The sequence below is a fragment of the Mustela lutreola genome, chromosome X (genome assembly GCF_030435805.1).
Source record: "Mustela lutreola isolate mMusLut2 chromosome X, mMusLut2.pri, whole genome shotgun sequence".
NCBI classification, from domain to species: Eukaryota; Metazoa; Chordata; class Mammalia; order Carnivora; family Mustelidae; genus Mustela; species Mustela lutreola.
In genome coordinates, this window is record NC_081308.1 from 111817648 (window position 1) to 111844899 (window position 27252).

At 37.5% G+C, this 27252-nt stretch overlaps 1 pseudogene; it reads right to left on the minus strand.

The window, feature by feature from the left end:
- Positions 1 to 8585: 8585 nt before the first annotated feature.
- LOC131821066 (actin-related protein 2/3 complex subunit 5-like protein) overlaps positions 8586 to 27252 on the minus strand; it is a 59721-nt pseudogene continuing 41054 nt past the window's right edge.

A 27252-nucleotide genomic window follows, 5' to 3' on the forward strand; every position in this document is an offset into this window, starting at 1 on the left:
ATCCTTTCCAAGAAAGCTTCCCTCCATCAGCCACATTCACAGACCCATTTAAAATCATGTTCAGGTATTTGCTTTATGTTTTCACAGTCACAGGAAATTATTTCTTTCACTTGAGTTTCATTTTTTCTTCCCATTTTTTTTAAAATTACTGTCTCCCATGGTAATAAAGCATTTGTGGTCTTTGCAGTTGGATAATTGGAGAAGAAACACTGACAGGCATCTTGCTATATCAATAATGCATTGTCCTTCACAAACAAAAAGCACAGCTACTGACCCACTTCTAGTAAAACACGGGCCTTGTACTGTGTCTCTAGTGGTGAGAATGAGTTTGCCTTAACCCAACTGATAATGATCATTGTGTAATAGCTGTCTAGAGTTTAGGTGCCAACTGTGGCCAGAATAGGACTCAGTCTGTGGTAAGGGCCAGGACTCATCTTTAACGAAAGTCAGGAAAATATACTGTGGTCAGAATCAAGGCTCATCTTATATCTGAAGCTGATGGCCAGAAAATACATGAAGATTAAGTATTAGTAGTCATGGATTTTAACTCTTTGACCTAGCAAGGTACAAATAATATTTTTGGCAGTAATCTTTAACTCTCTCCTCTACTACAAGGATAGTACGTTTTTGAGGTGTGCATGCTGTCACTCTCCCATCCCACACCTACTGAGTAGACATCATTAACTGATCATGGCCTTCTTTCCTGCTGGTTCAGAGAAGGCCTCAAACCACTTCTCTCGGCAGTGCCCAATGCAGCCATTACTATACGAACAGAATTGGCCACCATTCTTTTATGGGCACACTTTCAGTCACTGGAAAGCATCTTCTTGAGTTATCTCTTTTCAATTTCAGGACTACACATATGTAATATATTAACTGTCTTTCCAGAGACTTGTCCATGATTCCACTGGAATCATTAGTTCATCATTCTTGAGAAAAAACAGCTGTTACAGTTTTAAGTTCTCGAACTTTCTCCAACCACAAATCCAAAGAATCTTAGTGATGGAAAAACCCTTAAAACTCACCTTGTCTAGCCACCTTTCTATTGAAATTTCTTTCTAGCATTCTCAACAAGTTGTTATTAGGTGATTCTTGGACCATTCGAGACCCAGAGCCAAACTAGCAACATTTCCGAAGGCATTCATTCCACCAACATCTTTCACTGTAACTTTCTCTATCAGCAGAGTTCCCACTTCTGTATATTTCTTCCTTATATTGTACCCAAAATCTCTCCTGATTTCTTCTACCAATCATCCCTGCTTCTGCTTCATGATACCTTACAAAAAATGCAATCCGTTTTTCACTTCTGTATGACAGTCTTTCAGATGTCTAAGGACAGTTATCATGGCCATCCCTGCGCCTTCTCTTCTCCAAGCTAATCAGGCCCTATTCCTATGACTGGTAGTCATCAAGTCCTTTTATCATCCTAGTCATATTTTTTTTAAATAATAAACCAAGAGCTTTATGATGTAGCAGGCAATTTATAATGAATCCAAGAGAGCCTGTCTTCTCTGGGAAGACAGGATGTCTGTAAAAACCCCTGAAGATTTACTTCAAAAAATAAGTTCTCCCTTTTACCACAGCTTTTGGCTCTGTACCTGCCCAAATCGTCCCTACCCCATTTGAAATGGGCAGAGCACACAGGTATAACTGACCAACACTGGCCAGCGACTCCAGTAGACAGTTACCACCTAGTTCTGTGTTACTTGTGGATGAAGGCATAGATTAGCAGATCCAGCAAAGGATTTAGGAAACAGACAATTTCTCCCTTCACCTTGAAAATAAAATAAATTTTAGTGGATGAATTTCCTGAAATGGTTTAGTTGGGAGTTCCTAGGAAGATGGTCCTTTGTCAACAATTCTTCATCAGCCTATACATACAAAATTCTTCTCAAGGTAACATGAGTCTTTTTATTTTTTAAAACAGTCATTCTTGAGGAGGAGTCAAGATGGCGGAAAAGTAGCAGGCCGAGACTACTTCAGCTAGCCAGAGATCAGCTAGATAGCTTATCTAAAGATTGCAAACACCTGAAAATCCATCGGCAGATCGAAGAGAAGAAGAACAGCAATTCTGGAAACAGAAAACAACCACTTTCTGAAAGGTAGGACCGGCGGAGAAGTGAATCCAAAGCGACGGGAAGATAGACCCCGGGGGGAGGGGCCGGCTCCCGGCAAGCGGCGGAGCAACCGCGCACAAAATCAGGACTTTAAAAAGTCTGTTCCGCTGAGGGACATCGCTCCAGAGGCTACCCGGGGCAAAGCCCACGCGGGGTCAGCGTGGCCTCAGGTCCTGCAGGGTCACAGAAGGATCGGGGGTGTCTGAGTGTCGCAGAGCTTGCGGGTATTGGAACGGGAAAGCCGGCTACAGAGACAGAGCCGACAGTAAGCTCGCAGCTCGGGGTGACCTTGAACCGGTCGCAGGCTCGGTGAGCTCGGAGCGCGGCCGGAGGTCAGGCAGACGGGAGTAACTGGGCACGGTTCTCTGAGCGCGCACTGAGGAGTGCGGCCCTGGGCTCTCGGCTCCTCCGGGCCGGAGACCAGGAGGCCGCCATTTGTATTCCCGTCCTCCGGAACTCTACAGAAAGCGCTCAGGGAACAAAAGCTCCTGAAAGCAAACCCGAGCGGATTACTCACCCCGGCCCCGGGTAAGGGCGGTGTAATTCCGCCTGGGGCAAAGACACTTGAGAATCACTACAACAGGCCCCTCCCCCAGAAGATCAACAAGAAATCCAGCCGAGACCAAGTTCACCTACCAAAGAGTGCGGTTTCAATACCAAGGAGAGCAGCAGAATTCCAGAGGAGGAGAAAGCCAAGCACGGAACTCATGGCTTTTGTCCTGTGATTTTTTTTAGTCTTGCGGTTAATTTAATTTTTTTCTTTTTCATTTTTTGTTTTTTTTTTCTCGCCTTCAGGTAAAATTTTTTTTTTTAACTGTTACCTTTTTCTTTTTTAACGATTTTTTACTAGTTTATCTAATACATATATTTTTTCTTTTTTATATTTTTCTTAGGTGTTTTCTTTTTTTTTTTAATTCTTTTCTTTTTTTTTTCTTTCTTTTTTCTTTTTTTTTTTCTTTTTTTCTTTCATCCTTTTTGAACCTCTTTTTATCCCCTTTCTCCCCCCTCACGATTTGGGATCTCTTCTAATTTGGTTAAAGCATATTTTCCTGGGGTTGTTGCCACCCTTTTAGTATTTTACTTGCCCCCTCATATACTCTTCTCTGGACAAAATGACAAGACGGAAAAATTCAACACAAAAAAAAGAACAAGAGGCAGTACCGAAGGCTAGGGACCTAATCAATACAGACATTGGTAATGTGTCAGATCTAGAGTTCAGAATGACAATTCTCAAGGTTCTAGCCGGGCTCGAAAAAGGCATGGAAGATATTAGAGAAACCCTCTCGAGAGATATAAAAGCCCTTTCTGGAGAAATAAAAGAACTAAAATCTAACCAAGTTGAAACCAAAAAAGCTATTAATGAGGTGCAATCAAAAATGGAGGCTCTCACTGCTAGGATAAATGAGGCAGAAGAAAGAATTAGTGATATAGAAGACCAAATGACAGAGAATAAAGAAGCTGAGCAAAAGAGGGACAAACAGATACTGGAACATGAGGGGAGAATTCGAGAGATAAGTGACACCATAAGACGAAACAACATTAGAATAATTGGGATTCCAGAAGAAGAAGAAAGAGAGAGGGGAGCAGAAGGTATACTAGAGAGAATTATTGGGGAGAATTTCCCCAATATGGCAAAGGGAACGAGCATCAAAATTCAGGAGGTTCAGAGAACACCCCTCAAAATCAATAAGAATAGGCCCACACCCCGTCACCTAATAGTAAAATTTACAAGTCTCAGTGACAAAGAGAAAATCCTGAAAGCAGCCCGGGAAAAGAAGTCTGTAACATACAATGGTAAAAATATTAGATTGGCAGCTGACTTATCCACAGAGACCTGGCAGGCCAGAAAGAGCTGGCATGATATTTTCAGAGCACTAAATGAGAAAAACATGCAGCCCAGAATACTATATCCAGCTAGGCTATCATTGAAAATAGAAGGAGAGATTAAAAGCTTTCAGGACAAACAACAACTGAAAGAATTTGCAAACACCAAACCAGCTCTACAGGAAATCTTGAAAGGGGTCCTCTAAGCAAAGAGAGAGCCTACAAGTGGTAGATCAGAAAGGAACAGAGACCATATACAGTAACAGTCACCTTACAGGCAAAACAATGGCACTAAATTCATATCTCTCAATAGTTACCCTGAATGTGAATGGGCTAAATGCCCCTGTCAAAAGACACAGGGTATCAGAATGGATAAAAAAACAAAACCCATCCATATGTTGCCTCCAAGAAACTCATTTTAAACCCGAAGACACTCCAGATTTAAAGTGAGGGGGTGGAAAAGAATTTACCATGCTAATGGACATCAGAAGAAAGCAGGAGTGGCAATCCTTATATCAGATCAATTAGATTTTAAGCCAAAGACTATAATAAGAGATGAGGAAGGACACTATATCATACTCAAAGGTTCTGTCCAACAAGAAGATTTAACAATTTTAAATATCTATGCCCCCAACGTGGGAGCAGCCAACTATATAAACCAATTAATAACAAAATCAAAGAAACACATCAACAATAATACAATAATAGTAGGGGACTTTAACACTCCCCTCACTGAAATGGACAGATCATCCAAGCAAAAGATCAGCAAGGAAATAAAGGCCTTAAACGACACACTGGACCAGATGGACATTACAGATATATTCAGAACATTTCATCCCAAAGCAACAGAATACACATTCTTTTCTAGTGCACATGGAACATTCTCCAGAATAGATCACATCCTGGGTCCTAAATCAGGACTCAACCGGTATCAAAAGATTGGGATCATTCCCTGCATATTTTCAGACCACAATGCTCTAAAGCTAGAACTCAACCACAAAAGGAAGTTTGGAAAGAACCCAAATACATGGAGACTAAACAGTATCCTTCTAAAGAATGAATGGGTCAACCGGGAAATTAAAGAAGAATTGAAAAAAATCATGGAAACAAATGATAATGAAAATACAACGGTTCAAAACCTGTGGGACACAACAAAGGCAGTCCTGAGAGGAAAATATATAGCGGTACAAGCCTTTCTCAAGAAACAAGAAAGGTCTCAGGTACACAATCTAACCCTACACCTAAAGGAGCTGGAGAAAGAACAAGAAAGAAACCCTAAGCCTAGCAGGAGAAGAGAAATCATAAAGATCAGAGCAGAAATCAATGAAATAGAAACCAAAAAAACAATAGAACAAATCAATGAAAGTAGGAGTTGGTTCTTTGAAAGAATTAATAAAATTGATAAACCCCTGGCCAGACTTATCAAAAAGAAAAGAGAAAGGACCCAAATAAATAAAATCATGAATGAAAGAGGAGAGATCACAACTAACACCAAAGAAATACAAACTATTATAAGAACATACTATGAGCAACTCTACGGCAATAAATTTGACAATCTGGAAGAAATGGATGCATTCCTAGAAACATATAAACTACCACAACTGAACCAGGAAGAAATAGAAAGCCTGAACAGACCCATAACCAGTAAGGAGATTGAAACAGTCATTAAAAATCTCCAAACAAACAAAAGCCCAGGGCCAGACGGCTTCCCGGGGGAATTCTACCAAACATTTAAAGAAGAACTAATTCCTATTCTCCTAAAACTGTTCCAAAAAATAGAAATGGAAGGAAAACTTCCAAACTCATTTTATGAGGCCAGCATCACCTTGATCCCAAAACCAGACAAGGATCCCACCAATAAAGAGAGCTATAGACCAATATCCTTGATGAACACAGATGCGAAAATACTCAACAAAATACTAGCCAATAGGATTCAACAGTACATTAAAAAGATTATTCACCACGACCAAGTGGGATTTATTCCAGGGCTGCAAGGTTGGTTCAACATCCGCAAATCAGTCAATGTGATACAACACATCAATAAAAGTAAGAACAAGAAACATATGATACTCTCAATAGATGCTGAAAAAGCATTTGACAAAGTACAGCATCCCTTCCTGATCAAAACTCTTCAAAGTGTAGGGATAGAGGGCACATACCTCAATATCATCAAAGCCATCTATGAAAAACCCACCGCAAATATCATTCTCAATGGAGAAAAACTGAAAGCTTTTCCACTAAGGTCAGGAACACGGCAGGGATGTCCATTATCACCACTGCTATTCAACATAGTACTAGAGGTCCTAGCCTCAGCAATCAGACAACAAAAGGAAATTAAAGGCATCCAAATCGGCAAAGAAGAAGTCAAATTATCACTCTTCGCAGATGATATGATACTATATGTGGAAAACCCAAAAGACTCCACTCCAAAACTGCTAGAACTTATACAGGAATTCAGTAAAGTGTCAGGATATAAAATCAATGCACAGAAATCAGTTGCATTTCTCTACACCAACAGCAAGACAGAAGAAAGGGAAATTAAGGAGTCAATCCCATTTACAATTGCACCCAAAACCATAAGATACCTAGGAATAAACCTAACCAAAGAGACACAGAATCTATACTCAGAAAACTATAAAGTACTCATGAAAGAAATTGAGGAAGACACAAAGAAATGGAAAAATGTTCCATGCTCCTGGATTGGAAGAATAAATATTGTGAAAATGTCTATGCTACCTAAAGCAATCTACACATTTAATGCAATTCCTATCAAAGTACCATCCATCTTTTTCAAAGAAATGGAACAAATAATGCTAAAATTTATATGGAACCAGAAAAGACCTCGAATAGGCAAAGGGATATTGAAAAAGAAAGCCAACGTTGGTGGCATCACAATCCCGGACTTCAAGCTCTATTACAAAGCTGTCATCATCAAGACAGCATGGTACTGGCACAAAAACAGACCCATAGATCAATGGAACAGAATAGAGAGCCCAGAAATAGACCCTCAACTCTATGGTCAACTAATCTTCGACAAAGCAGGAAAGAATGTCCAATGGAAAAAAGACAGCCTCTTCAATAAATGGTGCTGGGAAAATTGGACAGCCACATGCAGAAAAATGAAATTGGACCATTTCCTTACACCACACACAAAAATAGACTCAAAATGGATGAAGGACCTCAATGTGAGAAAGGAATCCATCAAAATCCTTGAGGAGAACACAGGCAGCAACCTCTTTGACCTCAGCCGCAGCAACATCTTCCTAGGAACAACGCCAAAGGCAAGGGAAGCAAGGGCAAAAATGAACTATTGGGATTTCATCAAGATCAAAAGCTTTTGCACAGCAAAGGAAACAGTTCACAAAATCAAAAGACAACTGACAGAATGGGAGAAGATATTTGCAAACGACATATCAGATAAAGGACTAGTGTCCAGAATCTATAAAGAACTTAGCAAACTCAACACCCAAAGAACAAATAATCCAATCAAGAAATGGGCAGAGGACATGAGCAGACATTTCTGCAAAGAAGACATCCAGATGGCCAACAGACACATGAAAAAGTGCTCCATATCACTCAGCATCAGGGAAATACAAATCAAAACCACAATGCGATATCACCTCACACCAGTCAGAATGGCTAAAATCAACAAGTCAGGAAATGACAGATGCTGGCGAGGATGCGGAGAAAGGGGAACCCTCCTACACTGTTGGTGGAAATGCAAGCTGGTGCAACCTCTCTGGAAAACAGCATGGAGGTTCCTCAAAATATTGAAAATAGAACTGCCCTATGACCCAGCAATTGCACTATTGGGCATTTACCCTAAAGATACAAACGTAGTGATCCAAAGGGGCACGTGTACTCGAATGTTTATAGCAGCAATGTCCACAATAGCCAAACTATGGAAAGAACCTAGATGTTCATCAACAGATGAATGGATCAAGAAGATGTGGTATATATACACAATGGAATACTATGCAGCCATCAAAAGAAATGAAATCTTGCCATTTGCGACAACATGGATGGAACTAGAGCGTATCATGCTTAGCGAAATAAGTCAGGCGGAGAAAGACAACTATCATATGATCTCCCTGATATGAGGAAGTGGTGATGCAACATGGGGGCTTAAGTGGGTACGAGAAGAATAAATGAAAGAAGATGGGATTGGGAGGGAGACAAACCATAAGTGACTCTTAATCTCACAAAACAAACTGAGGGTTGTTGGGGGGAGGGGGTTTGGGAGAAGGGGGTGGTATTATGGACATTGGGGAGGGTATGTGTTTTGGTGAGTGCTGTGAAGTGTGTAAACCTGGTGATTCACAGACCTGTACCCCTGGGGATAAAAATATATGTTTATAAAAAATAAAAAATTATATTAAAATTTAAAAAAAAAAAAAAAAAACAGTCATTCTTGCTTTAAGAACTCATAATGGAGGAACGCCTTGGCTCAGTGGGTTAAAGCCTCTGCCTTCAGCCCGGGTTGTGGTCCCAGGGTCCTGGGATCTGGGATCGAGCCCCACATAGGGCTCTCTGCTCATTGGGGAGCCTGCTTCCTCCTCTCTCTCTGCCTGCTTCTCTGCCTACTTGTGATCTCCATCTGTCAAATAAATAAATAAAATCTTTAAAAAAAAAAGAAATCATAATGGAGCCTAGTGCTCCTACTGCTAATGCCCTTTTATGCAACTGGAGTAACACCACGCTGCTGTTTTCTGTGGGCTTCTCAAACCCTTTATAAATTGTACCTCATTAGTAAGTCAATGTCATTTCTGTCCCGTGAGTGCACAGCCTGCACAACTGCACTGCTCTTAAAGTTTGTAAGCACTTTCAGCACCACAAACTAGGTTCATTCCTTCACGGCTTGATTCTTTGTGCTAATGGGAGAGTTATGTAAGGCTGCATGAAATGCCGGAAGCATGTCCCCTTACTACAGAATGCCATCCACCTCGCTAAGGTCCAGGCCTGGCTCAGTGTCTGCTGCTGCCGCCGCCTCTTCCTGCTTGTCCACGAATTTGTTCTCATCAAACTCATTGATGTCCACCTAGTGGAAGTGCTAGGACAGTGTGTTCTGGGCCACAGTGGCAGGGGTGTCGGGGAGGTGGGCATGGACTTGGCGCCCACCCAGCTGGCTCTACTCTGGGTCCAAACTTGGCCCTACCCTGCTGGACACCAGCTAAGCCTGGGGCCTAGTCATCTTTTTTTTTTTTTTTTTTTTAAAGATTTATTTGACAGGGTGCCTGGGTGGCTCAGTGAGCTAAAGCCTCTGTCTTCGACTCAGGTCATGATCCCAGAGTTCTGGGATAGAGCTCCACATCAGACTCTGCTCAGTGGGGAGCCTGCTTCCCGCGCACTCTCTCTCTGCCTGCCTGTCTGCCTACTTGTGATCTCAGTCTGTCAAATAAATAAAATCTTTAAAAAATGATTTATTTCACAGAGAGAGATACAGTCAGAGAGGGAACACAAGCTGTGGTAGCTGAACAGGGAGCCCGATGTGGGCCTGGCTCCCAGGACCTTGGGATCATAACCTGAGCATCTTTAGCCAATCAAAAAAGCAAAAGTTTATTTTAAAACTTCTAATATTTTGTCCTTATCACTCTGTAATAAAATGTGCCATCCAAATCCAAAAAGAAGAAGGAGGAAGAGGAGGAGGAGGCAGACAATGACTGAGACACCCAGGCACCCTCAGCCATCCTTTTTTAAATATGCTTCAGCTTATCAATCTCAAGTCTCTAAACTGGATGCTTTACATTTGGATTGCTCGTAGCTGTTAAAGCAAAGCTGTTATTTTTCTTTCTGTAGCTATTATACCTCTATCAATGTAGTTTTTAATTTTTTTAAGATTTTTTTATTTCTTTGAGAGGCAGAGATCACAAGTAGGCAGAGAGGCAGGCAGAAAGAGAGAGGTGGAAGCAGGCTCCCTGCCGAGCAGAGAGCCCAATGTGGGGCTCAATCCCAGGACCCTGGGATCATGACCTGAGCTGAAGGCAGAGGCTTTAACCCACTGAGCCACTCAGGTGCCCCTCAATGTAGTTTTTAAACTTACACTCCTTTCCTTTGGAAATCGACTCACACTCTTGACTCACAGAGCTTCCTAATCACTTTTTTTCCTCTTTCCCAACAGTTCATCCAACATATTATGTCTTCTTTTAAAATACTTCATGGGTCTCTTCTTTTCTTCCATTCTAGTAACTCCCAACTATAATTTGGGCCTAGTCACTTCTTCCCTGAATTACTACATTCATCTCCTAACTGGTCTTCCTATCTCTATTCTTTCTCTTATTCTTATTCATCCTCTGACCTACTGCCACTTCCTAATGCATCATTTTGACTGTAGTTTAGTATAGTCGTTCAGGGCTTAGGCTTTGGAGCTAGACTATTGGGTTCAAATCTCAGCTCTACTGTTTATGAGCTCTGTGAGCTTGGGGAATTCACTTAACCTAAAAGCATTATTTCATTCTTCTTTCAAATATGGCTAATAATGGTACCTATCTCCTAGAGTGGAATAAATGAAATATCACATAAAAGTTAGCCCCTGGCTTGCTGCATGATAAACATGTAATATGCATGAACTAGTATTATTATACCTACTGTTATCACCCAGCTGATCAAAAATCCCCGGTGTTTTCCACTGCCTATCAAAAAAACTGAAATATATTTTACACTGTTGGTGGGAATGCAAGTTGGTGCAGCCTCTTTGGAGAACAGTGCGGAGAATCCTCAAGAAATTAAAAATAGAACTTCCCTATGACCCTGCCATTGCGATCCTGGGTATTTACCCCAAGAATACAGATGTCGTGAAAAGAAGGGCCATCTGTACCCCAATGTTTATAGCAGCAATGGCCACGGTCGCCAAACTATGGAAAGAACCAAGATGCCCTTCAACGGACAAATGGATAAGGAAGATGTGGTCCATATACACTATGGAGTATTATGCCTCCATCAGAAAGGATGAATACCCAACTTTTGTAGCAACATTGACGGGACTGGAAGAGATTATGCTGAGTGAAATAAGGCAAGCAGAGAGAGTCAATTATCATATGGTTTCACTTATTTGTGGAGCATAACAAATATCATGGAGGACAAGGGGTGTTAGAGAGGAGAAGGGAGTTGGGGTAAATTGGAAGGGGAGGTGAATCACGAGAGACTATGGACTCTGAAAAACAATCTGAGGGGTTTGAAGTGGCGGGGGGGTGGAAGGTTGGGGTACCAGGTGGTGGGTATTATAGAGGGCCCGGATTGCATGGAGCACTGGGTGTGGTGAAAAAATAATGAATACTGTTTTTCTGAAAATAAATAAATTGAAAAAAATTTTTTAAAAAGTCAATACAAAAAAAAAAAATAAAGCTATAATGCCAAACTACTACAAACTGGCTTGATTACTTTGAACAAGTTACCTGTTTCTTCACCTATAAAATGAAGGGGATACATTAAATTATCTCAAATGACCCTTCAAGGTCAGACATTCTATAATTCAACATTCTAGTCATTTTTTCCTCTCCTATCCAATTGTACTAATCCTAGTTCTCAAAGAAAAAAATGCCACTCCCCACTTGCCCTCCAAGATGTTGTTCAAACGGTATCCCCTTCATGAATCCTTCAGTCAGATGAGATCAGTCTCTTCTCTGAAGTCCTAGAACTATTAGTTTCCTTGGCTCTGTGATACCGATCACATTCTACCTATGGACATATGTCTTATACCCCCCACCAGACTAAAATACAGGTACTGTATCTTTTTCAGCTATGTATTCAGCTCACTGTGTTCAATACTATGCCTCTTACATTGTAGGATATTACAATGCTTATTGAATACTTGAAGAATGAAGTTTTACTTATATATGACAGAATTTTCATCATTTGATAGTGTATGTATCTTCAACCAATTCATGTTTCTTGAACATATTTAAAAGACATATTTAAAGAATATTCAGGAACACACACAAAAAACAAATAACCCAATTTAAAATGGGCAGAGGATCTGAATAGATATATTTCCAAAAAAGACATACAAATAACTGACAGACACATGAAAAGATACTCAACATTGCTCATCATCAGGAAATTGCAAATCACAGTAAGATATTGCTTGACACATATCAGAATGGATAAAATCAAAAAGATAAGAAATAACAAGTGTTGGTAAGGATGTGGAGAAAAAGGAACCCTTGTGCCCTATTGGAGGGAAAGTAAATTTGTATGGCCACTGTGGGAAACAATATGAAAGTTCTTCAAAAAATTAAAAATAAAAATACCATATGACCCAATAATTCCACTACTGGGTATTTACTAAAAGAAAACAAAAACACTAATTCAAAGAGATATATGCACCCCTATGTTTACTGCATCATTATTACAGTAGCCAAGATATGGAAGCCACCCAAATGTCCATCAATAGTTGGATGGATAAAAAAGATTTGATATGTATATACAATGGTATATACTCAGCATAAAAATAAAGGATGAGATGATGAAGCCAATATTTACATTCAAATCTGCTAAACAAGAATCACCACTGTTTAACAAATATACCATACATATCATAGTATATTTATACTTTTTAACCTGCCTTTTCACTCAATAAATATTATAGAATCTTTAAATGTCTATAAATATAACTCTATATTGTCATTTCAAATGCATTTTTAGTATTTCATTATAAGGTATACCAAAATTTATTTAGTCTTTTATTTATAGAAATTTTGGTTATACCTAGTTTTTCACAATTTTAATATTACTGTGCCAAAAGCCTTTTATGTACATACATCTTCATGCATATGAATTACTATTTCCTCAGAATAAATTCTCAGAACTTTTATGACACTTCCAGGATGTGACAAGAATGATCTACAAAATATTCCAAGGAAAGAGACAAGCCCATTGCTTTATAAAGTTAAGCACAAATTCCAAAACGAAGATGTGTTTAATGGAGAGTACAGAAAGAAAAAACAAAAGCAAAATAACAAGGAGATAAGTGAGGAAGAGAAAACTAAAAACTAAAGATAGGACCTATGAAAATTTGAGAATAGGTGAGTAAGAGAGAAGAATATTATCTGGTGGTGGCCTTAATGGATAAAATGGACAAACTGACAGTGTAAAATGAGAAATTTGGATCATGGGGTTCTTTTCAGAATTATTTTTAGAGCAGAGAGAAGGCCGGGGGCATGGTCTTATGTTGAGGTACCACTCAAAGAAGAAAGAGACAGCTAATAGAAGAGCTGACATGATAACTCCAGAAGTGAATGGCAGGATCCAGTTGTTGGAAAAGAGAAATACCCTCAGCCCTGCCAGCCTCACTGTTGAGTTCAACACAACTTTGGAGGAGAGAATTTTCAACAAATCTTTGAAGACTGCTGTTTTCAGGGGCACCTGGGAGGAAGAGGAAATGGTTGTCAAGGTGACACAAGGAATCTGGTTGCAGAAGGTGCTGAAACTGGCAGAATTCATACTTCTCAAAGCACTAGGAAGAGTAAAAAAGGGATAGGCAATATTTGATTGACAAGTATTAGAATTTCTCTGAAATTTTTAAAATGTCAAATGCTGTGAAATATGTCTGGATCAAAACAATAATGTTTGCTGTATGATTTTCCTCTCAAACTCTTGCAGAGAAATGAAATAGCAGGTGTATTGATTAAATCAAAGAATATAGTACATAGCAATGGATAGGTAAGGGAAGAAACTGAAGTAAGAGAGAAGCAAGGAAAGGCTACCATTGTATATAGAGGACACACCTCTCTTATGGAACCCAATGCCATGTTTGAAAGAAGCAAAAGTCTAAAGACAAAAAGGGGATGGTTTCTATATAACCAGTTAAATATTTTTCAGATTAAATCATTCTGGTAAGATGCACAGAAGGCCAGAGAAGCTAAAATCAGACGAAATGAAAAGTTATAAATATGTAAGTTAAAGGCAAATATCCTAGTAACAAATTCTGTAAGTGGTGAAAATTCTTGGCATCTACTTTTTAGGAAAAAAAGACACAGAACTAACTTGGGGAATCAAAATAAAGATCAAAATAAAATAAAAATAAATTGGAGAATTTTAAGTTATAATATAGTCTAAGACTAAGCAAGCAGATTGGGTGGTATAAAGTTATCCTAATAGGAACCACTGAGGTAGCTGTCTGGAACAATAAATCCAAATTTCAGGAAGGTCACATTCTAGTACCTGGAAGAAGACAAAGTGGGTGTGATCAAGTTGGAGGTGTTAGGAGAATTAATATAGTGAAGAAAAAAAATGCCTCAATTTAGACATCAGACATACCTCAGCTTGCATTTTAGTCCTGAAATTTACTAATTATATGACCTTAGACAAGTTATCTTCCCTAAGCTTTGGTTTCTTTATTGTAAAATGAGCATAATAATGGTATGGACCACAGAAGGATATTGTAAGAAATTGGTAAGATAATATACATAAAGTTCTTAGAGGAGTTCCTGGCATATAAGAAGTGTTCGATAAATATGGGGATATCAGGGAAAATGTTCCCCAAAATTTTAATAGTTATATCTCTTAGTGGTAAGATTTATAGAATTCTTTACTTCCTCCTTTGTTTTATCTCTTAAATGGACTTTTTTTAAGTTCAGTAGTTAATATGCAGTGTTATATTAGTCTCAGTACAACGTACTGATTCAACAATTCCATATATCACTCAGTGCTCATCAAAACAAGCACACTCCTTAATCCCCATCACCTATTTTACCCAACCCCCTCCTTAATCCCCACTGCCTACTTTACCCATCCCACTCCCACCCACCTCCCCTCTGGTAACCATCAGTTTGTTTCCTATAGCTAAATATCTGTTTCTTGGTTTGCCTCTCTATATATTTCTTTCCCTTTGCATGTTTTTCATTTTGTTTTGTTTTTTAAATTCCACATATGAGTGAAATCATATGGTATTTGTCTTTCTCTGGCTGACTTATTTTGCTAAGTTTTATGCTCTTTAGCTCCATCCATGTCATTGCAAATGGCAAGATTATATTCTTTTTAATGGCTAAATAATATTCCATTGTATATGTATAACATATCTTCTTTATCCATTCATCTATCAGTAGACATTTGGTCTCCTTCCGTATCTTGGCTATTATAAACAATGATGCTATAAATATTGGGATCCATATATCCCTTTAAATTAATGTGCTTGCATTTGGGGGCAAACATCTAGTAGTGTGTTTACTGGATTGGAGGTAGTTCTATTTTTAACTTTTTGAGGGACCTCCATACTGTTTTCCACAATGGCTGCACCAGTTCACACTCTGACCAATAGTACAAGAGGGTTCCTTTTTCTCCATGTCCTCACAATCATTTGTTTCTTGTGTTGTTGATTTTAGCTATTCTGACAAGTATGAAATGATACCTCATTGAAGTTTTGATTTGCATTTCCCTGATGATGAATGATGTTGAGCATCTTTTCATTTGAATGGACTTTTTAAATAACATCTTATTTTGAAATAGTTTAAGACTCAAAAGAAATAGCAAAATTATAATAGAGTTCTTATATACATTTCACATAGTCTCTACCAATGTTAATATCTTACATAACCATAGAACAACATCAAAACCAGAATGTTAACTTTGCTACAATACTATTAACTAAGGTACAAACCTTATTTAACATTCACCAGTTTTTATATGCACTTTTTTGGCATGCAGTTCTATAAAATTTTATTACATGTGTAGATCTGAGTAACCATCAACACAAACAGGACACAGAACTGTTCATAGGGCTTTTTAAAATGATACTTTAGCATGTTTTCTTTTTTAAAAAATACAGAATTATAAAATTATAATATTTTCCTTGTCCTTTAAAATATTCCTGCCAAAACTTCTAAGATGAAGAAGAAAAACCAGAAGTTTATAGCAGTAAATATCTACATTAGAAAAAAGAAAGGTCTTAAATAAACCACCTAACATTACACTTCAAGGAGCTAGAAAAAGAAAAACAAAGACCAAAGTTAGCAGAAGGAAAAAATAATAAAGGTTAAAGCAGAAAGAAATAAAATAGAAAATAGAAAGTAATAGAAAAGATTATGAAATTGGAGGAGGAGATGAACGATGAAAGACTTTGGACCCTGAAAAACAAACTGAGGGTTTTGGAAGGGAGGAGGGTTGGGGGGTTTGGAACACTGAAAAAAAATTTTAAAAAAAGCTGAGAGCTGGTTTATCGAAAAGATAAAGAAAATTAAGAGACCTTTAGCTAGACTAAATAAGAAAACAAGAAAGAGAAAGCAAATAAATAAAATCAGAAATGAAAGATATTACAACTGGTACTATACACATACAAAGGATCATACAGACTACTATGAACAATTATAAACCAACAAATTGGGGCGCCTGGGTGGCTCAGTGGGTTAAGCCACTGCCTTCGGCTCAGGTCATGATCTCAGGGTCCTGGGATCGAGTCCCGCATCGGGCTCTCTGCTCAGCAGGGAGCCTGCTTCCTCCTCTCTCTCTGCCTGCCTCTCTGCCTACTTGTGATCTCTGTCTGTCAAATAAATAAATAAAATCTTAAAAAAAAATAAACCAACAAATTGGACAACATAAAAGAAATGAGTAAATTCTTAGAAATATGCAACTTAGAAATATTGAATCATAAGGAAATAGAAATTCTGAACAGACCAGTTATGACCTAGAAAAATAAAATAGTAATCTAAAACCTCCAAACAAAGGAAAGCTCAGAATAGAACCAGATGGCTTCATAGGTGAATTCTAACAAATACCTGATGAAAAAATAACATAAATACTTCTCAAACTCTTCCAAAAAATTGAAGAGGAGGGAACACTCTCAAACATATTGTATAAGACCAACAGTACCCTGATACCAAAGCCAAATAAGGACAGTATGAGAAAAAAAAAAAAAACTACCAAACATCTCTGATGAATATACATGTAAAAATTCTCAACAAAATACTAGCAAACAAAATTCTACAGCATATTAAAAGGATCATGTGCCAGAAAATAAAAATTAAAATAAAAAAATAATAAAAGGATCATATGCCATGATCCAGTGGGATTTATCCCTTGGATACAAGGATGATTCAACATACACAAATCAATAGATGTGATACATTACACTAAAAGAATGAAAGATAAAAATCATATGATTCAGTAGATGCAGAAAAAGCATATGACAAAATTCAGCATCGTTTAATGATTTTAAAAAGTGGGTACTGAAGGAACATACCTCAATATAATAAAGGATCATATATGACAAACCCACAACTAACATCATACTCAGTGGTGAAAAGATAAAAACTTTTCTCTAAGATCAGGAATAAGACAAGAGTATCTATCCACTTTCACCATTTCTATTCACAACAGCACTAGAAGTCCTAGTCAGAGTGATTGGACAAGAAAAAGAAGTAAAATCCATCTAAATTGAAAAGAAAAATTAAAATTGTCCCTATTTGCATATATGACATGATACCAAATACAGAAAACCCTAAAGACTACACCAAAAAACTTAGAACTAACACATGAATTCCATAAGGTTGCAGGATATAAATCAACATACAAAAATCAGTTGTGCTTTTATACACTAATAACAAAGTATCAAAAAAAGATTAAAAAAAAAAATCCAGGGACACCTGGCTGGTTCAGTCAGAGGAGCATGAGATTCTTGAACTCAAGGTTGTGAGTTCAAGCCATATGTTGGGTGTAGAGATTACTTAAAAATAAAATCTTTTTGGTTTCACTTATTTGTGGGCATAACAAATAGCATGGAGGACATGGGGAGTTAGAGAGGATAGGGGAGTTGGGGGAAATTTGAGGGAGAGGTGAACCATGAGAGACTATGGACTCTGAAAAACAATCTGAAGGGCTTGAAGTGGTGGGGGGGTGGGAGGTTGGGGGAACCAGGTGGTGGGTATTGGAGACAGCATGGATTGCATGGAGCACTGGGTGTGGTGCAAGAATAATGAATACTGTTGTGCTGAAAATAAATAAAAAATAAATTAAAAAAAGAAAATAATCCAATTTACAATAGCATCAAAAATAATAAAGCACTTAGGAATAAATTGAACCAAGGAGGTAAAAGATGTCATTGAAAACTATAAGACTTTGATGAAAGAAATTGAAGAACACTCAAACTAATGGGAATGTATCCTGAGTTCATGGATCAGAAGAACTAATATTGTTAAAATGTCCATACTACCCAAAGTCATCTATAGATTCAATGCAATTGCTATTAAAATCACAATGGCATTTTTTCACAGAAAAAAACCACAATCTCAAAATGTTATGGAGATAAGCAAAATAAAATTTTGTGGAAATAAAAATAGCCAAAGCAATCCTAAGAAAGAAAAAGAAAGTGGGGGGTATCATGCTTCCTGATTTCAAATGATATTAACAAAGTTACAGTAATCAAATGTCCATCAACAGATGAATGGATAAAGAAGATGTGGTGTATATATATACAATGGAATACTATGCAGCCATCAAAAGAAATGAAATCTTGCCATTTGCAATGATGTGGGTGGAACTAGAGGGTATTATGTTGAGAGAAATAAGTCAATCAGAGAAAGTCAATTATCATACAGTCTCCCTGATATAAGGAATTTCAGAGGCAGGGTGAGGGAGTTTAGGGGGTAGAGAAGGAAAAAATGAAACAAGATGGAATTGGGAGGGAAACAAACCATAAGAGATTCTTAATCTCACAAAACAAACTGAGGGTTGCTGGGGGAGGGGGTTGTGAAGAGGGTGGTTGGGGACATTGGGAAGGGAATGTGATATGGTTAGGGCTGTGAAGTGTGTAAACCTGATGATTCACAAACCTGTACCCCTGGAGCAAACAATACATTATATGTTAATAAAAATAATTACTAAAAAATCAGGAGAAAAGTTAAAAACTTTAAAAAAATTAAATCTTAATAAGAATGTAATTCCTTGGGGTGCCTGGGTGGCTCTAGAGTCTCTGCTTTCAGCTCGGGTCATGATCCCAGGGTCCTAGGATCAAGACCTGTGTCAGGCTCTCTGCTCTGTGGGGAGCTTGCTTCCCATCCCCCTCTCTCTGCCTGCCTCTCTGCCTACTTGTGATTTCTGTCTGTCAAATAAATAAATAAAATATTTTTTAAAAGAATGTAATTCCTTTTTACATAAAATAATACATATAACTTAATAAAATAAAAATTCAATAGCAAATGAGAAATAAAATCACAGAAAATTCCCTCAAAGTAGTACAAAAATGAATAGGAGTCAGAAAATAGAAAAAAAATTAGTGTCCTCCAGAATCAATCCAAGAGTTCTAATATCCAACTAATTAATATTAGGTCCTGAAAAAAGAGAGAGAGAGAGTGAAGAAGAATTTTCAAAGAAATACCATTAGAGAATTTCCCAGACCTGAAAAATCAGTATCCAGATTGAAAGTGTTCACAAAAGTTCCAACAAAATGAATGTTAAAAGCTTTGCCTATACCAAGGCACAGCACTGAAACTTCAGAAAAGTCCCAGGATGACACCTGTATAAGGGACTAACCAGTCCAGATAGGAAAAAGAAAGCAAAGGACCTCAAGGAAAAGAAATCTTATGGTGGACGAGTGAATATGAAGGAATATTTGAGAGAAAAGAACAGGTGGGAGGCATATTTGATAGAACTTGGAAACAAATAAAGAATGCTATTTACTTTGATTATAATAATATAAACACTGACACCAGTTTAATGAAAAAAAAAATGGTGACATGACTGTACTGAAACGATGATGAAAATGAGGTAAAATATATGAGAAAGCCAAATTTTTAATCTATCACCACAAAAAATAGATATTAAAAATTTTAAGTCAATAAGTAGTGAGTGAGGACATTGTCTAGAATTATGGAAGGAAATAATAGAAGAAACAGCTAAAAATGTTGAAAGTGGTTGCTTCCAAGGAGTCAGACCCAGGCATATGTTAGGAAGAGGTAGGGGACTGCTGATTTTTATCATAAATGCTTTAAATTTTAAACTATGAAAATAAGTTACTTTGATTTCTTAAAAAATAACACACTTCTGCTTCTTGGAATTTGGAGTAAATATATTTTTCCTTATTCTCCCCACTAAGAACAACTAAAAACCCTGGAAATTATATATAAAACAAGCATAGGAAGACTCTTGAAGGTGGAGAAAAAAAGACAGACCAGCTAGGGACTTCCATTGTTGAGGAACAACATGGCTGTAAATTTCTTGTTTTCTTTTTGCTTACTATATCGCAGACTTAGAGATGAAGAATCTAGCAACCCAGAAACACTAGTGGGTACAGATAAAAAGAAACCACCAATTAAAAACTGCTTTCACTAGTCCAAGGACCAGGAAAGCATAGCAACAGTAAACTTTTAGACAATTATTATTATATTCTAGTTAAACATCATAGAAAACAACAGTAGCACCACTTTTATCCACGCCAACAAACGCTGAATGGAAAAGAGTCATCCACTCTTGCAAAGCCATAAGATGCTGCCCAAAACCTCCACTGGGTCATACCAGAGAAGACCATATAAGGAGTTGGAACTTCATCACTCCTCAGCAATAATGAGACCCCTAGAAATCACTTGAGCAGCACCCCCAGAAGTAACAAGGTGACCTCCACACTGATGTTGGTGATGTTAGAGAAAGCTGAAAGTCAGGTTTTCCACCACTGTTCAACATAAATGAGACCAGTCTAAAACTTTCAGTATTAGTGAAAGTCAGAGGCAGCAGTAACAAGACATATCCACATATCCACCCTTCCCAGCCAGGGAATCATCGATGGATACCTAATGAGGAGATGGAAATCTTACCCTTGACCAGCAGTAATGAAGATTCCCCGCAACCTTGGCTGTCAATTGAGGTTGAATAGGGAATATAGACTTGTACCCCTACCTGGAAATAATGAGGTGACACCCTTCTTACCCTGCCAAATCAGTATCTAAAAAGGTCAGCTAAAATAGAAGGTTTAAATAAGATCCAGAGCCTCATCTAGCCAAAATGTCCAAACTTCAACTGAAAATTTCTTAGCATACAAGGAACCAGGAAGATCTTGAACTGAATGAAAAAAAGACAAAATAAATGGTAACACCAAGATAACACAGAGGTTAGAATTATTTGTCAAATATTATAAACCATTATCATAATCATGTTCCAATATGCAATTATAAAGACACTTGAAGCAAATGAAGAAATAGAGAAACTTGTGGAAAAAAACAGAAAGTCTCAACAAAGGAATAGAAGATATAAAGAACAAAATGCAAATTTTAGAACTAAAAAATAAAATCACTGAAATATAAGGCTCAGTTGATGGTCCCAACAGCTGAATGGAGGGGATAGAGGAAAGAATCAGTGACATAGAAGAAAAAACAGAAACTACCCAATCTGAATAACTTACACAAAGCTGCACTGACTTGTGGTATTATACCAAGAGATCTAATATTTATGTCATTGGAGTTCTGGAAGGAGAGGAGAGGTTACATCTGAAAAAAATGTTCAAAAAAATAATGGCTGAAACTTTCCCAAATGCAATAAAAGATATAAATATACAAGTTCAAGAAGCTAAGTGAACTCCAAAAATGGTAAATGCAAAAAAATCCACACCAACACACATCATAGTCAAACTTCTTAAACTAAAATCAAAGAAAAACTATTGAAAGTGGTGAAAGAGTAATGATTCCTTATCTATAGGAGAAAAAATTTGAATAATAGCACACTTCTCATCAGAAACCATGAGTGCCAAAATAAGGTGGCACAACGTCTTTCATGTGCTGAAACAAAACTATCACTCCAGAATTCTGTATCCAGCAAAAATATCCTCAGGAAGGAAGGGAAAATCAAGACATTCTCTGACGCAGAAAAATTAAGAAAATTTATCATGAGCAGACTAACCTATAAGAATGGCTAAAGAAAGTTCTCTAAACACATAGAAAATGGTAAAATAAAGAACCTTGGACATCAAGAAAAGAAAGAGCACAGTAACCAAAAATATGGGTATATACAATAGGTTTTCCTTTTCGTGAGTCTTCTAAATTATATTTTATTATGGTTGGTGCAAAAATTATAACATAGTCTGATATAGTTCTAAATATATGTAGAGAAAATATTTAAAACAATTATATTTTAAACAGGGAGGGGGAAGGGACCTAAAGGGAGCTAAGGTTTCTATACTTCATTCAAACTGTTAAAATGATAACACATGTAATACAAAAAGCAAACACTAAAAATGCTATACAAAGATATACTCAAAACCACTATAGATAAATCAAAATGGAACTCTAAAAAATATTCAAGTAATCCACAGGAAAATGAGATAAATAAAACATATAAATCAAAAACAGGGTCCATAGTATCTCATGATTCACCTCCCCTTCCAATTTACCCCAACAAGGTGGTGGGTATTATAGAGGGCATGGATTGCATGGAGCACTGGGTGTGGTGAAAAAATAATGAATACTGTTTTTCTGAAAATAAATTAATTAATTAAAAAAAAAGAAACATAAGAAGAAAAAAGACAAACCAAAAAAAAGGGGGAACAAACAGAAAACAAAAAGTAAAATGGCAGATTTAAATCCTAACAAATCAATAATTTATGATGGTCTAAATATACCAATTAAAATACAGAGATTAACAGAGTGATTTTAAATAATTTTTTAAAGATTTTATTTGTTTAATTGACAGAAATCACAAGTAGGCAGAGAGGCAGGCAGGGATTGGGGGTAGGCAGGCTCCCTGCCAAGCAGAGAGCCTGATGTGGGGCTCAATCTCAGGACCCTGGGACCATGACCTGAGCTGAAGGCAGAGGCTTTAACCCACTGAGACACCCAGGTGTCCCAAGAGAGTGAATTTAAAAACATGCTCCAACTTTTGGGGTGGATGGCAGTTAAGATGGCAGAGAAGAAGAGGACCATAAGTTTGTCTGGTCCCTCTAGTTGAGCAAGATCATTATCAGATCATCCCAAACACCTAAGAAATCAAATGAAGTTCTGAGAAAAGAAATTCTGTAGTTATTCAAGTAGAAAAATGACCAATTTGTGGAAGGCAAAAGGTGCAGAGACTTGCACCCTGGGTGATATATCTGAGGATATGGCATAAGGGAGAGAGACTGCTTAAGGAGATTACTGCAAAATATTATAAGCAACAGAGCACAAAAGTGGAACTTTCAGAAGTCTGCTACAATGAGATATATTCCTGGCTTAAAGTTGCCAAGATGGTGAAGTGCGGTGGAATAAAGAAGCTGAGAGAAAGAGAGATAAACACCTACTGGATCACGAGGGCAGAATTCCAGAGACAAGTGATACCATAAGATGAAACAATATTAGAACAACTGGGATCCTAGAAGAAGAAAGAGAGAGAGGAGCAGAAGTTATATTGACGCAATTTATAGCAGAGAACTTCCCTAATTTGGTGAAGGGAACAAGCCTCAAAATCCAGGAGGCACAGAGAACCCCCCTCAAAATCAATAAAAATAGGTCCACACTCTCATCTAATAGTAAAACTTACAAGTCTCAGTGACAGAGAGAAAATACTAAAAGCAGCTCAAGACAAGAAGTCTCTAACATACAATGGTAGAAATGTTAGATTGGCAGCAGACCTATTTACAGAGACCTGGCAGCCCAGAAAGACTGGCATGATATATTCAGAGCAGTACATGAGAAAACTATATAGCCAGGAATACTATATCCAGCTAGGCTGTCATGAAAATAGAAGGAGAGATAAAGAGCTTCCAGGAAAAAACAAAAACTAAAAGAATTTGCAAACACCAAACCAGCTCTACAGGAAATATTGAAAGGGGTCCTCTAAGCAAAGACAGAGCCTAAAAGTAACATAGATCAGAAAGGAACAGAGACAATATACAGTAACAGTCACCTTACAGGCAACACAATGGCACTAAATTCACATTTCAATAGTTACCCAGGATGTAAATGGGCTAAATTCCCCCAATCAAAAGACACAGGGAATTAGAATGGATAAAAAAAAGAAAGACCTATAGATATGCTTTCTGTAGGAGACTCATTTGAGACTCAAGAATACCTCCAGATTTAAAGTGAGGGGGTGGAAACCATTTACCATGCTAATGGACATAAAAAAAAAGGTGGGGTGGCAATCCTTATATCAGATAAATTGCATATTAAACCAAAGAGTATAATAAGAGATGAGGAAGGACATTACATCATACTTAAAGGGTTTATCCAATAAGAAGAGCTAACAATTTTAAATATCTATACCCCTAACATGAGATCAGCCAATTATATAAACCAATTAATAACAAAAGCAAATAAACACGTTGACAATAATATAATATTGGGGGACTTTCACAAACCCCCAACTGAAAAGGACAGATCATCTAAGCAAGAGATCAACAAGGAAGTAAAGGCTTAAAATGACACAGTGTACCAGATGGTCATCAGAGATATATTCAGAACATTCCATCCCAAAGCAACAGAATACACATTCTTCTCTAGTGCACATAGAACATTCTCCAGAATAGATCACATCCTGGGTCACAAATCAGGTCTCAACTGGTACCAAAAGATTGGGATCTTTCCCTGCATATTTTCAGATCACCATACTTTGAAACTAGAACTCAACCACAACTACAAGAGGAAACTTGGAAAGAACTCAAATACATGGAGGCTAAAGAATGAATGGGTCAACCGGGAAATTAAAGAAGAATTGAAAAAATTTGTGGAAACAAATGAAAATAAAAACATAACTGCTCAAAATCACTGGGATGCAGCAAAAGGTAGTCATAAGAGGAAACTATATAGCAATACAACCCTTTCATAAGAAAGAAGAAAGGGCTCAAATACACACTTAATCCTACACTTAAAGGAGCTGGAGAAAGAGCAGCAAAGAAAGCCTAAACCCAACAGAAGAGAAACAAACAAACAAACAAAAAGATCAGAGATCAATGAAATAGAAACCAAAAGAACAGTAAAACAGATCAACAAAACTAGGTGCTGGTTCCTTGAAAGAATTAATAAGATTGATAAATCCCTGGCCAGACTTATCCAAAAGAAAAGAGAAAGGACTCAAATTAATAAAATCATGAATGAAAGAGGAGAGATCACAACCAACACCTAAAAAATACAATTATAAGAACATATTATGAGCAACTATGTGCTAGCAAATTAGACAATCTTGGGGGGAACAATGGATGCATTCCTAGAGTCGTATAAACTACCAAAACTTAACCAAGAAGAAATAGAAAACATGAACAGACCAATAACCAGTAAAGAGATTGAAGCAGGGATCAAAAATCTCTCAGGGGCGCCTGGGTGGCTCAGTGGGTTAGGGCCTCTGCCTTTGGCTCAGGTCGTGATCCCAGGGTCCTGGGATTGAGCCCCATGTCAGGCTCTCCTGCTTCCCTTCCCCTCTCTCTGCCTGCCTCTCTGCCTACTTGTGATCTCTGTCAAATAAATAAATAAAATCTTTTTTAAAAATCTCCCAACAAACAAGAGCCCAGGGCCAGATGGCTTCCCAGGGGAATTCTGCCAAACACTTAAAGAAGAATTAGCACCTATTCTCCTGAAACTGTTTCAAAAAATAGAAATGGAAGGAAAACTTTCAAACATTTTAGAGGCCAGCATTATCTTGATCCCAAAACCAGACAAAGACCCCATCAAAAAGGAGAATTACAGACCAATATCCTTGATGAACATGGATGCAAAAATCCTCATCAAAATACTAGTCAATAGGATCCAACAGTACATTAAAATGATTATTCACCACAACCACGTGGGATTTATTCCTGGGCTGCAACATCTGCAAATCAATCAGTGTGATACAATTCATTAATAAAAGAAAGAACAAGAACCATATGATACTCTCGATATATGCTGAAAAAGCATTTGACAAAGCACAGCACCCTTTCTTGATTAAAACTCTTCAAAGTGTAGGGATAGAGAGTAAATAGCTCAATATCATCAAAGCCATCTATGAAAAACCCACAGTGAATATCATTCTCAATAGGGAAAAACTGAAAGCCTTTCCCCTAATATCAGAAACACAGCAGGGCTGTCCACTATCACTGCTGCTATTCAACATAGTATTTTAAGTGCTAGCCTCAGCAATCAGACAACAAAAAGTAATACAAGGCATCCGAATCAGCAAAGAAGTCAAACTCTCACTCTTTGCAGATGATATGATACTTTACATGGAGAACCCAAAGGATTCCATTCCAAAATTGCTAGACCTCACATAGGAGTTCAGTAAAGTGTCAGGGTATAAAATCAATGCACATAAATCAGTTGCATTTCTATACACCAACAAGAAAGAAAAGAAGAAATAAAGGAGTCAATCCCATTTACAATTACACCCAAAACCGTAATATACCTAGTAATAAATCTAACCAAAGAAGCAAAGAATTTGTACCCAGAAAACTATAGAATACTCGCAAAAGAAGTTGAAGAAGACATAAATAAATGGAAAAACGTTCCATACTCATAGATTAGAACAAATATTGTGAAAATGTCTATGCTACCTAGAGCAATCTACATACTTAATGCAATCCCTATCAAAGTACCATTTTTTTTCAAAGAAATGGAACAAATAATCCTAAAATTTATATAGAACCAGAAGATACCCTGAATAGTCAGAGGAATGTTGAAAAAGAAAAACAAAACTGGTGGCATCACAATTCAAAACTTCAACTCTAATTACATAGCTGAAATCATCAAGACAGTATGGTACTGGCACTAAAAAAGACACATAGATCAATGGAACAAAATAGAGAGCCCAGAAATGGACCCTCAACTCTCTGGTCAGCTAATCTTTGATAAGGCAGGAAAAAATGTCTAATGGGAAAAAAAAAGACAGTTTCTTCAACAAATGGTGTTGGGAAAATTGGACAGCCACATGAAGAATATTGACCATTTCTTCTCGACCATTTCTCCTGGACCATTTCCTTACATCATGTACAAAAGCAGATTCCAAATGGATGAAAGACCTAAATGTGAGACAGGAATCCATCAAAATCCTTAGGGAGAGCATAGGCACCAACCTCTTCAACCTCAGCCACAGCAACTTCCTAGATACATCACCAAAGGCAAGGGAAGCATCAGCAAAAATGAACTATTGGAACTTCATCAAGATAAAAACTTCTGCATAGCAAAAAAAAACATTCAACAACACCAAAAAACAACAGACAGAATGGGAGAAGATATTTGCAAATAACATATCAGATAAAGGGCTAGTATCCAAAATCTATAAAGAACTTACCAAACTCAACACCCAAGGAACAAATAATTCAATCAATAAATGGGCAGAAGACATGAATAGACATTTCTGCAAAGATGACATCCAATGGCCAACAGACACATGAAAAAGTGTGCTACATCACTGGGCACCAGGTAACTGCAAATCAAGACCACAGTGAAATACCATC